General features: G+C 45.4%; 2 long non-coding RNA genes across 2 annotated transcripts in view; both read left to right on the top strand.

The window, feature by feature from the left end:
• LOC144285064 (uncharacterized) overlaps positions 1–15,054 on the top strand; it is a 78,206-nt gene that overhangs the window by 19,044 nt on the left and 44,108 nt on the right. Inside the window, exon 4 of the long non-coding RNA XR_013353479.1 lies at positions 27–84. This is a non-coding gene — a long non-coding RNA (uncharacterized LOC144285064). The remainder of the gene's footprint in view (positions 1–26; positions 85–15,054) is intronic.
• LOC144285065 (uncharacterized) overlaps positions 9,759–15,054 on the top strand; it is a 28,590-nt gene continuing 23,294 nt past the window's right edge. Inside the window, exon 1 of the long non-coding RNA XR_013353480.1 lies at positions 9,759–10,145. This is a non-coding gene — a long non-coding RNA (uncharacterized LOC144285065). The remainder of the gene's footprint in view (positions 10,146–15,054) is intronic.

Here is a 15,054-nt window from a genome sequence, read left to right as displayed (position 1 = left end):
TTTGTTTTGTTTTGTTTTGTCCACAGAGGCATGGACACCTGCTTCTGGTGAATCTTTACACTGAATATACATACTCAGTTGTCGGTATGTATGTATGTATGTCACTTTGAGGTTCTCTCTCGCCAGTGTTAGCATTCTTGACAAAAAAAGTCTTTGTGTTTGATGTCCTTTCTCGTTTGTTAGCCAGGGTTTACCAAAACCATTACTTTTTGATGACACTTCAGTTTTGGCCCAGAATGTCACAGTCTGTATTGAATCCCTCATTTCATCGATCCCTCGTGGCGTTTAATTAACTTTAGCAGCATTTGAAGATTTTGTTTCACTAAGGGGAGTCAGAGGAATCAGAGTCTTTCTCTACATTTTTTAAGTCATTCCATAAAAATATTCCTGTGACGTAACCTGAAATCAAAACGCATTTTGCCAAAAGGGAGAATTAATCCAGTTTGATGAGCAAGTTCCGAATTCGATATGCTTTGTTTGATACTTGGTCCCGATGCTACGCGTCCCGTCTTTCTGTTATAGTTTTGTGTTCCCGTGCTAATTTTGCATACGTCCTTGCTCAGGAGTCTGGGGATTAGACTGCATTCTATCCCTGTTATATGTCAGCTGGTATTTTCATTATTTTCATCTTGCTTGCTTTCAGATTTTCCCCTCCTTCCCCAACTTCTCCAATTGTTGAGGTCTTTTTGTCTTTTTTTCTTGCCTGCTTTCTGGGACTTTTGTTTAAGAGAAATGAACCTCTTGCTTCTTACAATTTATGTTTTCCTAGCCATCTTATGGCCTTCATCATTTCTTAATTTTTTTAGGAAGATGAGCAGTTAAAAAAAAAAACAACATGAATATATGTTTTTGTTACTGTGATAGGGGAAAATCTTTATCATTTCTTGTCGAAAGCATTCTTCAACCCCGAGCATTTTACATACTAAAATGAATCTGTTGCCTATACCGAATGGAAGCCTAGCGTAGCAGTAAATGTTTCCCTCACAAATTCAGTATTTTATTGATTGCTAGCCATTTTGATTTCATTTATTAATGACTTTGTCACTGATCAGAAAACTCTGAGGTAGTATTTCTGTTTACTACTTCGGGAAAAGACTAATTAATTAGGACCATTATTTGTAACTCCAACATAGCTTGTTAATTTTCAAGTTCATCGTACCAGAATATGTGCATGCGTGTGTGTTTGCAATCGTATTGATGTTTCAGAGTGTCTTCCTAAAAATTTACAGTGTCTGTAGATAGCTATTTCAACATTTTGTGAGGTCTTATTTTCTTTGTTCTTTTATTAAAATAACAGCAAGTAAATAGCCCATACTTTTGGTTGTGTCCTATAAGAATTTCTGCTTGGAATACTTGGAAAGAATAATGCTAGTGTTATACGAATTTTGTCTTAATCATCAATTATCAACTATTTTTTAAACTATTTTTATCTTGAATATGATAAATGATCATGTAGTCAAAGACTGTTTAGTTTAAACATATACTGTTCTTCGGTCGATAGTTTATGAGATTCATTTCATAGAACTGTCTTTATGTTTCCATTTTGTGCTCAGTGTCCTTTTGTAGAAATCCAGATTGACTACTTTACACTGTGCATATATTTAGAGCATCACAAATGTGGGCTATCAAAATGATAATTTCATGGTATCGGTGAAACTCTGGATAGAATTTTCTGTCCTATCATCTGTCAGAGCTTTAATTTGTTAACTTTACATTTCCTAAGTGTACTCAGTTATATCCTGACCCGGAAAGGTCGTTGAATATATGACACCTATAAGTACATACCTATCGAAACTGTAATTAAGATGCACTTTGCCATTTTGACCAAAATGTCATAACAGCAGAGGCACGCCTATGTCTCTTAGTGGGTTTGTGCTTGATGTCATTGAGAGCAGTGTAGTTGAGAGTAACCCACTACTGGTCCCTGAGCCTCACATGAAAACACATTCTGTACCAGAGGGTGGAGTACCTTTCACTTCTTCTTGACACCTCTTTTATTTTTTTTTAAGATTTTTATTTATTTATTCATAGAGACAGAGAGAGAGAGAGAGGGAGGGGCAGAGACACAGGCAGAGGGAGAAGCAGGCTCCATGCAGACAGCCCGACCTGGGACTCGATCCAGGGTCTCCAGGATCACGCCCTGGGCTGCAGGCGGCGCTAAAACGCTGAGCCACCGGGGCTGCCCTCGCTACCTCTTATATGGTGCTACTCACTGCAGAAATGACAGAATGAGCATGGGACTACTGTATAGGCGCAGTGAACATTTCCCAAAGTCTTCAAAGTGCACAGTCCCTTCAGGGTAGTAGACCAGCACAGGACCTTGCTAGAAGAAGTTTTTCTTCTTTAAAAATAAAGCCCTTTGTTTTTTCTTTCTCGTTTCATGTCAGAATCTCTTCAAAAAATAAGACCTTTTACTTTGGAAAGAACTTTTCAGATAAATGATCGTTAAAAATGCAATCAGTATATAGAAGTGCAAAAAGTAAATGGAATTGCAGATCTCGTCACTCAGAGACAGCTCCTGTTAGCTCTTGCTGATGTCTCTCACTGGTCATGTGTTCTCGTGCAGATTTAGAAATGTACATATAGGATTTTGTATAAATGAGAATCTGTTGATCGTGATGTTTTGCAGCATGCTCTGTCTCCTCCATATATCATAGACATCATTGCATATATTTTATAGATAACAGATTTACATTATAATTTAATGACCTCACACTCTGTTGTTTATCCGCATCATGATACTGCGATTTCACGCTACTTTAATTTATGATATTTCTAAGTGTTTACTGTGAAAACAATGCTATGTGTAAATCTTTCCTAAGTGATTATTTTCCTTGTTTCAGCCTAAGAGCTGGTGCTAAAGGCATCCCTCTCTTGTTCCCTCTGACCCGTCTTCCCCTTCATGTTTCCACCAAACGTGGTAGTTGCTTTCCTGTGTATACGTGAGGAATGGAGAAGATTGTCATTTTTATATTAAAGTGAACCCATATTTTATGTAGCCAGTTACAAAAATGTGAGATTTCAAAGAAATGTCTAATTTTCTTTTCATCAGCTCAGTTCTAAAGTTCTGTAACTCGTTCCCTCTTTCCTTCCATTAACAATACTTTGACAGGAAACATTGAGAAATATTCTGAGTGTTTGAAATATCAAGTAGTGATTATCCAGTGGGGAAAAGGGAGTAATACTTAATATACTCCGATTTCATCTTTTTATGTCTGCTGGTTTTGATGTAAACACGTGGTGTCATACTCTTGATGTTTTAGGAGAGCTTTATTTTTTTTTAATATTTATTTATTTATTTATTTATTTATTCATTCAGAGAGAGCGAAGAGAGGCAGAGACACAGGCAGAGGGAGAAGCAGGCTCCATGCAGGAAGCCCGACATGGGGCTTGATCCTGGGTCTCCAGGATCACACCCCGGGCTGCAGGCGGCGCTAAACCGCTGCGCCACTGGGACTGCCCCTAGGAGAGCTTTAATAATTAAGTTTATAGTAAATTGTCATATCAGGATTAGTGATAAATACAGTAGCCCATGTTCTGACCTATGGTTAGCGGTCAGCCAGCTGCTGGTAGAAGTTTTTACTTTGCAATGCGTAGGCATCCTAAAGCATCTCATGGTATCATGACATCTATAATTCAGGCATGAAAAATAAGGAATGGAGGTGAGAATCCATTTTTTTTAAAATAAAATTTGAGGCTTTCGTGGTCTTTATGGGTGATAGCTACGTGAGCACAGCCCAGTTTTCCCACCTGCAAAAGTCTTACGAAAGTACTGTTCATGCTCCGTCCTCCAAACCCCATAGTCAAATGCTTTCCCCAAATCTCGAGCTAAGCTGCATGAATGGGAGCTCTCGGTGCTCCCTTGGTCTTGTGGAGCCACTGTAAGGCTTTAATATGCACCGCAGTTGTCGTGGCTTGTTCCTCCTGGTAGTTTTGCCTGTTGTGGAAATAGTCCTCTTCTTCTGGCCTGTGGCTTGTAAGTGTGCTGCTGCCTGCCCACTTCTGGAAGAGGAGACTTGCACCCTTCGACTCCCTACAAGAGAAGACCTGCCAACACATTCAGAATAGGGCTGTGAGGCTTCTCTTTTTGTAGAACCGAACACGACAAAATTCACTTTGTTTTGTTAAGGAAGGAAGGATGCATACAGCTTCCTTTGGGGCAGACAAATATTTCCCATATACAGATTAACACCTTTCAAATTGATTTTCTGAAATGTCTTATGTGGTTTCTTTGACATCTTCGATTTTATCAGAGATGTTTAAAGGGCAGAGTTTATGGGTGACGGGCACTGAGGGGGCCACTTGATGGGATGAGCACTGGGTGGTATTCTGTATTTTGGCAAATTGAAAACCAATATAAAGTAAATTTATTATTTAAAAAAAATTTAAAAATAAAAATAAAGGGCAGAGTTTAAGCAATGAATCAGTCTTAACCAGGAAAATGTAGGAGCTTCTTCTGAAAAAAGAAAGTTCAGTGTTTCGACTTTGGTCATATGTATACGTTCTAAGAACCAGGGAAGCTGTGTTGTGTTACCTTGGGCCTGTGTGTGTCAGTCGGCGGTAAATGACCGAGATCGTGTGGTTTTCGTCAATATTAACACTTACTGGGGCACCGTTTCTAAAAGGTCAGGAATGACGGAGCGAAACATTTTCCTGAGAATGCTTTATAAGACGCCTCGAAAACATGAAGCAATTTAACCCACTTGATAGATAGTCCGTGGCTGCTGAGGTAAGGCTGCATGTCCAGAGCGCAGGGCATTGGCAGGAATACGGAGCAGTGGGCCCGCAGTGTGTGCAAGCCCCTTTCGGGGCTGGGGGGCCGGGGGCCGGGGCCGGGGGGCCTGGGGGCCGGGGCCAGCTGAGGATGCACTCGGCCTGCGTCACACACCTTCCATTGTGGTCCTCCTTTCTCTTATGTGGAGAACACTTCTTTGCACACTCGAGTTATTCGTCAATCATCACACATGTGTAGACTGGTCTAGCGATTTTCTGGTAGGAGCTTGTTTTCATATTTAGGCCCTTGGTTTTTATTGAGTCACCATCAGCAGTGATTCGAAAAAATCCTCTCCGTATTTGCAGGGTTGGAGATTTGTTTGAAATCTGACCATCCAATAAGTCGTTCTCTGCATGCCGTGTGACAAATGTGTAGCGTTACCAGCAAAGATCATATTAATTCCTTTAATTAACGCGTGACTCAAGAAGTCTCAGATTAATCAGCACATGACTCGTGGTTATTCGTACCCTTGTGGGAGTTTTCTGCCACCAAATGCAAATACCAGGCTAAAAATACTGCTTTGTTTGTACATGGAGCGAATATTCATCGCAATAGTCCTGTACATCTAAGAAAACAGAAAGTAATTAAAATGTTGATCACTATAGTAAATCTCCGCAACGGCTACTTGTTTGTATTTCATATGTGCTCACGTTTCTGAGAAGATAGCTCTTACACAACCACCTACCATGATTATCTGATATCCTCCAGAAGGTTAGCTGGGTGGTTTCCTATGTTACTTAGGAAAAACTTTCTTTTCGCAATCGAAAATGTCTGCATCAATTTAAAGTGTAACACTGAGCATGTGCTTGCTCTCTGAATATCGCCCTCCAGCCACCCTGCCGAGGATCTGGCCCTGACACTTTGAGGAGATCATCGATCCTCACTGTTCGCGGCACTTTGCCTGAACACCCGGGATGCCGGGGCACCTCTGGATGCAGCTACCGTTATTTCCGTGACCCAAGGTCAAGGAAATTGACCCAAGGAAATTTGCTGACCGTAGCAATTTACATTATGTGCGCAAATTAAAAGTTACCTTGCAATAGCAGTTTACTTTAAAAAATGACCTCGTTTTCCCCCATGTTAAAGTTCTGTTATGTTATAGGAGTTGCATTTTTGTATGATGCAAGGATCTTTTCGTAGGACATAGTCACCCGCCATGATGAAGATAGGTTTCTTTTTTCTTTTCATTTGGGCTTAGGTCGGAATCTCCATAAGGAAAATTATCTTTCATCATCTTGTGCTATATAGGAATATATATATATATATATATATATATATATATATATATATGCTATTTGATTCCATGTTTTCAATTTAATTACATTTTTTTTTACCAGATTTAAGTCTAAAATAATTGAACTTGTCATATATTGCTGAAAATCTTTCTTCTTTCTGCTCCTAAATTCTCCACTTGAACTGTCACAGTGGTCTGATTTATCCTGTCCTGTTTATATTTGTAGTGATAGAGAGAAATACCTACTTAACATTTTCAATGCAAATTGTTTTAGTTGCAGACTGCAACATGAGCATACTGTTAAATCTAGCATTATCCGAGTTTTGGATACCATTAGTATCTTTTCTTTTCCTCACAACTTTTTATGTCTGCGATGAGGGAAGGAAAATAGAAAACTTCCAATCATTAACATTTTATGATCCATTAGGGTAGAGACCTGACTTGGGCTGTTCAACCAAAGTTTTGCTGTTCGGGTTTGAACAGTGTTAACTGGGAAACGGCCACCCCATTAAAGAGTGTTCCCCCCAGTATTGGTAGAGACAAAGTAAAGTCAGATACACGCTGTATCTGTCATTTTTGTTGCAACTTACTATTGTTCTTCAGTTTCTGATTGTTCATTATTTTAAGGCACATGTGAGCCTTGTGCAAGTACATTGAAGTGTCGTGCTCTTTTGGTGAGAAAATCTTTTGTATTTATCAGAGAGCACATGGATACATACGGTATTTAAGATTTTTCTGTTTCTGACGCACTTTTTTTTCTTCCCCTAGAGATGTAGAGCTTTGGGGATCATGAACAGTTTTCATCCTGATTTGTAATGATCTGTTTGTCCGTAGATAGGAAAATGTTATGAAATAATACTAAATATTCCTAAGTAAGATTATACCTTGTAGAGATCAAAGCCCAGCATGCATGCAGTTAGATTTTTGTCATCTTCCGGAGCAGTGAGTATGCATGGTGTACGGTGGCCATAAGCACATGTATTCCGTGTCGGCTGTCTCTTACCTCAGTCTACTTATGTTTTCAGTAGCATGGCTAATGTTCATTATAAAATCTTATCTTCTCCGTGAAAGTCTGTAGTAAATGTAAACTTTCAAGTGTTTGACAGCGGCACGATACACCAGGCTGGAAAGCTCATTTGACTAATAGGTTGTTGGCCTACTCTTAATTCAGCCTTTTGTCCATCCAGCTGCGTGACCTTGTGTGCATTCCTTTAAATCTCTGTCTCTCGTCTGTGCACGCGTGGGATTCCGGGGGAGTTGGAGCTGGGGTCGCAGCCCCCGAGTTCCCTGGGTTCCACAGCAGCTGTACTTGCTTGAACAAACCTCCTTGACTCTCCGAGCCTGGTTTCGTGATCTGAACCCCTGATGTGATCAGATGCAGACTGTCGTGAGGATCAGTTGAGGCAATAAATGGAAAGCCCTGTGAGGGGCTTGTGGCGAGGAAAGCTCTGTGTAGGCTTATTAATCTCTAGTACCTGACTTTGAACACCATTACTTCCAGATGAAGTACTTCATCAGTACTTCCTAATGGCCGACCTGATGCAGCGTCAGCCAAGTTATTTAACCTCTTAAGCTCCAAATATGGAGAATTACTCTTTCTTCCAGAATTCTCATAAGGAGTGAACTACATGAGGTTAAGTAGGTAACATGTCACAGCAGTGACGTCAGGTCTTCCTGTCCTGTCACTGGGTATCACCTCTGCCTCATGCATTTTCATCTAGTGAAAGCTTCCTGAGGCCCAGCCTCATTTTAAGTTCTGGGGGAGAGTGATGAGCAAGACAAGGACTCTGTATTTCTGGAGCTGACTTCCTTGTGGGGTCTCAGGAAATAGAGGAGTGAGCCAATCAGTAATTTCAGAAAGCAGTGGGTAGTGTGGAGGAATGATGTTGGGTGACAGGCAAGGAAGTGACGAGGGGTAGGGGTAGTCATGGCAGAGGTTAGCGGTTGCAGATAGATCTGTTGCAGAAGGCAGCCCCAGAGCGTTTTGTAAAGACTTTTCTTTGAGATAGTCGTAGACTCCCATGCAGTTGTAAGAAATGACACAAAATATTACCATGCAGAGTACCGTAATACACACATAACCAAACTAAAAGTCCGAGCATTCTTTCTGAGGCATTTAGAGTCGAATCTTTAATGATGAGAGGGATTATGTCTAAGAGCATTCCAGGTGGAGGGAATAGAGAGGTGCCGATTCTGAAGTGGGAAGATGTTGGGGCATTGGCTTCACTGAGCAGGGCCACTGTGGCTGTGACCCTTGCATGAGGGAACGAGGACTTTATGAAAGGTTGAGCAGCCAAGCCACTGTGTCCTACAGGGCCGTGACGGTGGTGGTGCGAGACTTGTGTTCTTTGTGCAAGCAATCACACTGGTTGTGCTTCAGCAGAGTGCTCAAGATCTCCCTCCATAATTTGTCAAAACTATCACCCCCTCACCATTTTTAAATTGGACCTCAAACACTTTCATCTCAAGTATCAACAGTACAGGATGGAGTTTCTAGTGTATGGGAAAAGTTGACCTTATAAAAGTATTTTATATCTCAGTATTGAATATGTATCCAATAGAATGTTACTACCATGATAGTTTGTTGCTCACTATCATCCCTTTGAACTTTACCTGACCGAGCTCTCCCTTTTCACTGTCAGAACAATTATATTTGCTTTTCTTCTTGAACTCCTGTCTCTTTCATTTCCTCCATAGATTTTATTTTATGGTTTTTATAATGGGAAGATGTTTTAATAAGTATCCTGTCATTTGTCTGTGTGTATGTGTGTACATATAGAGACCCATATATATACACATGGAAGTACGGTTTCTAAAGTTTTAGTGTCTTTGGCTACAGTATTCTAAGTGTGAAAATAGGTCAGAAAGAATTGTTATCATAAATAGTACTGATGCACAATTGATATAAACGGCAAAATTAATAGTATGATTGGTAATTTTTAAACATGAAATATAATGCCATTGAGATGCGTCTCTTAGCAAGATGGAGAGAGAGTTTATAAAATTTAGTTCATGTACCCATGAATGAATACTATGACCAGGGTGATGTAAAGTCTGGTGGAAATTAATAGTAAACATAAATGATATGCTGTGGGGCTTCGAAATGAAGTTTGAATGATTATTAGGTATGTTGTTTGTATATTGTATATGTTTATAGTATGTCATTACAGTAGGATGAATTACACTGTTTTCGAAGTTCATGTAATGTTAACAAGGGCATGCTAGGAATGAATAAGCAGGAAGGTGCTTACCTTCCTGATGAGGGGGTAGATATATGTGCTTAGTAAAAATTTATAGTACCCGATATTCTTTGTGTAAAAACTTAATGATACTGTTCCTCTAAGTTTGCATAAATGTTTAAGTAACGATATATCTTATGTTACATAATATTAAATATATATGTGTGTGTGTGTGTGTGTGTGTGTATATATATATATATATATCAGTTCTGAGAAATGATTCTTTGACTGACTTAAAATTGGTCTACTGGAAATTCATGTAGCATCTTTCACCTCTTCCTCCTTGAAATGTCACAGAAAATACATAACTGAGACAGACCGAGGCATGTGTGAGTGGGCGGGCTCTGGCTCCTGACTCAGCATTGTGACTTTGTAGATAGGGTGTGTGAATTATTTCCCAGGATTCTTTTCTTCTTTTCTTTTCTTTTTTTTTTTTTAAAGCCAAACCTGAGGTAATTCCATGCTTAGAGACAGTATACGTCTTTGCCGTGAGCTTTGTGCCTTGGTGAGTTGAGTTTCCTCTGTCTCCAGCCTTTCTTTCCTGTTCTCTTTGTGCGTGGCTCCCAGTCAGCTTGACGCCCTTCCCTGATGATCTTTCGGGATTGAGGAGGCAGGATCTCTCAGCAGGAACCGCCACCACTCTCACCATCCCATCGTCACTGTCCCTGAATTTAGGACAGATGAATTTAGGCCAGGTGGCGTGTGTCTGCTGTCATGCTCCTCTTTTTATGGAAATGAACACAAAGAAGGAAAGACTGGATGTTCTGTCCCAGGCTCAGTGACGCCTTGACTTTAGAAAGGCTTTGCGGTTAACAGGGGATTCTGTGGTGTTCCAGTGCCTTTTACCACTCACTCTGGAGCACAGTACAGGAGGAGCAAGGAGGAGGCCTTCGTTCTGGTAAGTGACAGAAAAGCGGTGGTGGGGTAGGATGTGGTGAGGGCGAAATGGCATCGGGTGCTACCTCAGGAGCTTTTGTCAGCTTTCAGGGACAGGAAGGACTAGCTGAGCCAGGGATCAGGAATCGACAGCTGTAAACCATCTGGACCTAACTGCTGTCTTTCAAAATTCTTCACGTGCCCTAGGAGTGTGTGGAGGTCATGGTCTGAGTTGGAAGGTGGTAGCAGATGGACATGTAAGCGCACATGTGTTTTCATTCTGCCTTTTGAATGTGGGAGTTGGTGTCTTTCTGCAGTTTGGGATTCTTAGCTGTTCTCTCTCTGGATGTTGCTTCTGTCTCTGTCCCTCTTTTCCTGGGACCTCAAGTACAAGTATGATGGGCCTTTTGCTGTGGACCGTGTGTCTTCTGTTCTTTTCATTGCTTCTTCTGCTTGCTCTCCGGTTTTGGTATTGTCTATTTGCTCTGTCTCAGAACCCACCAATCTTGTCCTTTCCTATGCCATCCGAGTTTTCTGTTAAGCCATCAATGAATGTTTGATGAAAGATAGTTTATTTTATAGGTCTAGAATATCCATGTGATTTCTTCATATGCATTACACTCTTCTCATTCAATTCTCCATTTGGTGCATCCACTTCTGTCCATCTTGTTACTTGTTTTTCTTACCAAGATGATCTTACTTACTTCACAGTCTTTGCTTATTTTTATTCTGAATTATTGGTTGCATTTTCCTTCCCATGTACGTTTCTGGTAATTCTTTGGATGTGTGCCTAACACGGTGAATGAAAGAACATTGAGGGCCAGATGGTTTATTTGGTTGGTCGATAGTCCCTTCTTCTCTTTGGTGCATTGAGCTGGCCTTCGGTGCCTCTGTAATTTGTCCCTGTTTTTCCCCTGTGGACACTCTGTGTTTTGACTGAGACCCACTAGTCAGAAGCAGGCTCTTTGTCCTCAGCACTGGAAGGCCTCACAAGCACTATGCTAGTCCTTTCAGGGATTTGGAACGTCATACTTAGTCTTCTGCCCCATGCAGCTCAGTCGTCTGGCAGCTCCCACGTGGGTGGGTCTGTGTTTGTGGGAGACCCGTTCTCGCTAGCAGAGGCTCATCCCGTAGGTACTGCGAGGCCACGGTAAGCTTCGCTCAGTCCCGTCCCCTTCACCTCCCACCTTGCCAAAGCACACGTCCTGTGGGAACGTCAGCCTTGCATCTGGGCCTCCTTGAGTTTCCAGTGTGTCACTCACTGTATGGTGGTGGTGTCCTCTTATCCCAGTGGAGCTGATGTCCTGAGCTGGAATCGGCAAGTGGCCTGGGGACAAAATGGTGCCCCATCATCAGCCTCCCCAGTGAAGGGCTCTCTGTCCGCTGCACGGATCCTTTACCTAGCTCTGGTCATCTGACAGCTTCCTGACTATTGCCAGGAGCACATCTGTGCGTAACCAGCCTTTTCTGGTTGTTGGGATGGAGGCTTCGGCTTGCACATGTATGTATGTATGTATCTTCTCAGGAAGTGGAAGTCCCTGATTTAATAAAAAGCTTAGAAATTGTGATGTGTTAATACCTTAAAGATGGTGGTGAGCAAGTTCTTGGTAACTGATGATGCACATAGCGAGTGCCCCATTACTGCTTTTTTAATTGGATGCAGAGTTCTTTGTTCACTGTACACAAGAATGTGTGATTTTTTTCATTCTTTTTTTTAGATTGTATTCAAATTCAAATTAGTTAACATATAATGTAGTATGAGATTCAGGGGCAGAATGGAGTGATTGATCAGTTGCATATAACATGTAGTGCTCATCACTTCACATGCCCTCCTTAATGCCCATCCCCCAGGTACCCCATCCACCACCCACCTCCCCTCCAGTGACTCTCACTCTGTTTCCTACGATTAAGAGTCTCTTATGGTTTGCCTCCCGCTCTGTTTTTATCTCATTGTAGTTTTCCTTCTCTTCCCCATGCCCATCAGTTTCGTTTCTTAAATTCCACATATGAGTGACCCAGAGGGCTGACACACCCAGCCAGAGAAGCAGGGCGCCCGGGGCGCAGGGCAGCCCTGAGCCAGCAGGTATCCCCAGGACTTTACAGCAGCTGCTGTGGGAGGCTGAGGTCGGGGGCGTGGGAGGGCAGGAGGCGGGACCGAGTCCTGGCACCTTCCCCACCAGAGGCCGTCTCCCTACATGCAACAGCGGGCTGCCCCCAAACCCTACACGCAACATGTTCGCCAGATGCCCAACCGCCTGGGGGTTGAAATGGCAGGGGTCCAGAGCACCCTGGGTGAAGGAGAACCCCAGAGCTGTGTGGGGCCCCGCCTGACCCCTCTCCCGCAGCCCTGTGGCTGCTTCTGCAGCAGAGCTCCTCTTCGCTGGGGACCCGCCGGCCTGGGGTCTCCTGTCCCGGGCCCCCCAGACCACTGGACAGCTGACAGGTGGCCCCCGGGGCTCCTACGCCTTTGAGCTTGAGCACAAGCTCCTGCTTGGCAGCCCCTCCATGGCACCTGCCAACCCAGACCCTCTGCAGGCCAGGCACATGGTGGAGGGTTCCTAGGCCCCTGCTGCGGGCTGCCAGGAGATCCCGCCCCAGGCCACACGATGGCCCTGACCTGGGCAACTTCCTAACCACCTGCCCTGCAGGAGAGCCTGTCCCAGACCGCCAGCCGCCCCACCGCTATACCCACACCAGGACCCATCCTCGGGGAGAAGCGCCTGGGCTGTTGGGGATCGGTCGGCAAAAGACGCCAGGGGCCTACCCCCCGACCTGCAGAGTGTCTGCCGGTACCAGGCCTGTGCCACACGGATGGCAGAGACAGGGAGGCCCCACACTGTCAGCATGTGTGGGGGGGTGTCCAACTCCAGCCTCAGGGTCATGCCTTCCTCTGTGGCCCTCTCACCCTGTTTGCATTGAAACGTCCCCGCGTGCATCCAGCTCTGGCTAAGCAGCGTGGGAAGCAGCATGACGGAGAAGGCGGGAGGCCCGGCCTGGTTTCGTCCTCCATGCTAGCCAGACAGGAGACCACCCAGCCGGGACAGCCCTGCCAGGCTGCTGTGCCTGCCAGCCTGGCGGGGTGACACTGACTCACCACGTGCCCCCCCCAGCTTGGGCTCCAGTGTCCGTGGGCCTGGTCCCCTGAGGGCAAGGGGAACACACAAGGCCGTACCCAGGTCCGGGCTCAGCGGCAGAGGGCAGGCCAGGGCAAGCTGTCGGGCTGCACGCAAGCCTACCTCTGGAGGCCAGCCAGCCCTCAAGAATCACATCCAGGAAAGGAACTTGGGGTGGGGGAAGGGGAGGTGGGCGGGGGGTGGGGGTGACAGGGTGTCGGGCACTGATGGGGGCACTTGATGGGGTGAGCACTGGGTGTTATTCTATATGTTAGCAAATTGAACACCAATAAAAAGTCAATTTACAAAGGAAAACAAATGGAACTGACACATGTTTCCTAACTGATGGGAATGCTAAATCCCAGTTAGATATTAGCAAAAATTAAAGATATAACATTTTTCCCATCGATGTTCCAAGAAAAAAAAAAAAAGAATCACACCCAGGGAGAGCACCAGGGGCTTGAGCAGACGGCTGAGCGGGGAGCAGAGCCTGAAATGACGGTGTTACCCCCCACACCCACTGAGGCTGGGACAGGTGCCAGCGGGAGGCCCACGGGAGCGCCAGCCTGCTTGTGGGGCAGACCCGGGTGGCTGTGGGTCTGTCCTCAGGTGGGCAGTCCTGGGCTCACTCCTCTCCACACCGCAACTGCCGCCTCCCAGACACTTCTTTCTACGTAGAACATGGAGACTGTTCTCCCTCCCACACGTTTTGGGGCAAACTGTTGAAAGATGGGGCCTCTCCTCCCTGGCAGATAATCTCTGGTCCTGGGCACTTGTGCCTAATGCCACCACGCATCCTCCATTCACTCGAGAAGCGTGGCCAGAGCCTGCCCAGAAGCACGGTCCCCGGGACTGGGGTGCGGCCGACGTGCTGTGCCCGGGAGGGTGCAGGCAGATGGGTGAGCCCAGCACCGCAGGGCGAGACTCGCTCCACGGGGTGCCAGCGGGGGAGGGTGTCCTCTGGCTGAAGCGTCAGGATCCTGTGCTCACTTCAGCTTTTCAGATACTGCTGGAGACCCATGTCAGCTCTGCAACGAAAATCCTTTTTTCTTGAAAGCTCATCAGATTTCTGAAAACCACAGGTTAGAGCAGACACAGATCAGAAGATAATGAGGAATCTCCTACTTTGGCGTCTGCTTTGTCTGTGAGCCAGGGACCTCGTGGCTGGAGTTCCGGAAACGCACACACGCAGAGAAGAGTCTTGGAAGCAAGTGACACACACGGACGCCGAAGTGCTTAAATACAGGTTTATTGCAAACGGACACTGGAGAGGGGGCTTCGCGGGCGGGCACCCTGGTCTCCGCGGACCTCAGCTGACGGAGCTCAGTGGCCAATCTGCGGTGGCCGCGTCTGGAGAGGGAAAACACGCAGGCTGCACCGACTCCAGGGCCCAGGCTGGCAGCAATGGGCAGAGGACGGCCCGCCATTGGCCGCATGGCCCGGTGCCCCAGCCCGCCACGCTGAGGCTGGTGAGCCGCTGCCACGGCAGGCGGGGTGGGCCAAAACGCAACACTGAAAACGACGTCAGATAGAGAAGACGACGGACTATGGAGTCCATGGCTCCCCAGTCTCCCGAGTAGCTGGGGTACGGTGCACGCCCCACGTCGTCACAGCAGGAGACCCCGACGAGACCATCGAGACCGGTTCTCACGCACGTGCGTGCCATAAGAACCCTGGGACATGGGACAGGTGTGCAAATCCTGGGGACCCTGAGGATGGGTCTCAGCAGCTCCAGCAACAGGCTCCGGCCCAACTATGGGGGCAGAGCTCTGCGCCCCCTTGGCGACGCTCCTCCCAGCCATCTGCTGTCTGCACCTC

Source organism: Canis aureus, chromosome 15 (assembly GCF_053574225.1).
Source record: "Canis aureus isolate CA01 chromosome 15, VMU_Caureus_v.1.0, whole genome shotgun sequence".
Lineage (NCBI taxonomy): Eukaryota > Metazoa > Chordata > Mammalia > Carnivora > Canidae > Canis > Canis aureus.
The sequence above is the reverse complement of the archived record's forward strand: the minus strand, read 5'-3'. Positions and strand labels throughout refer to the sequence as shown.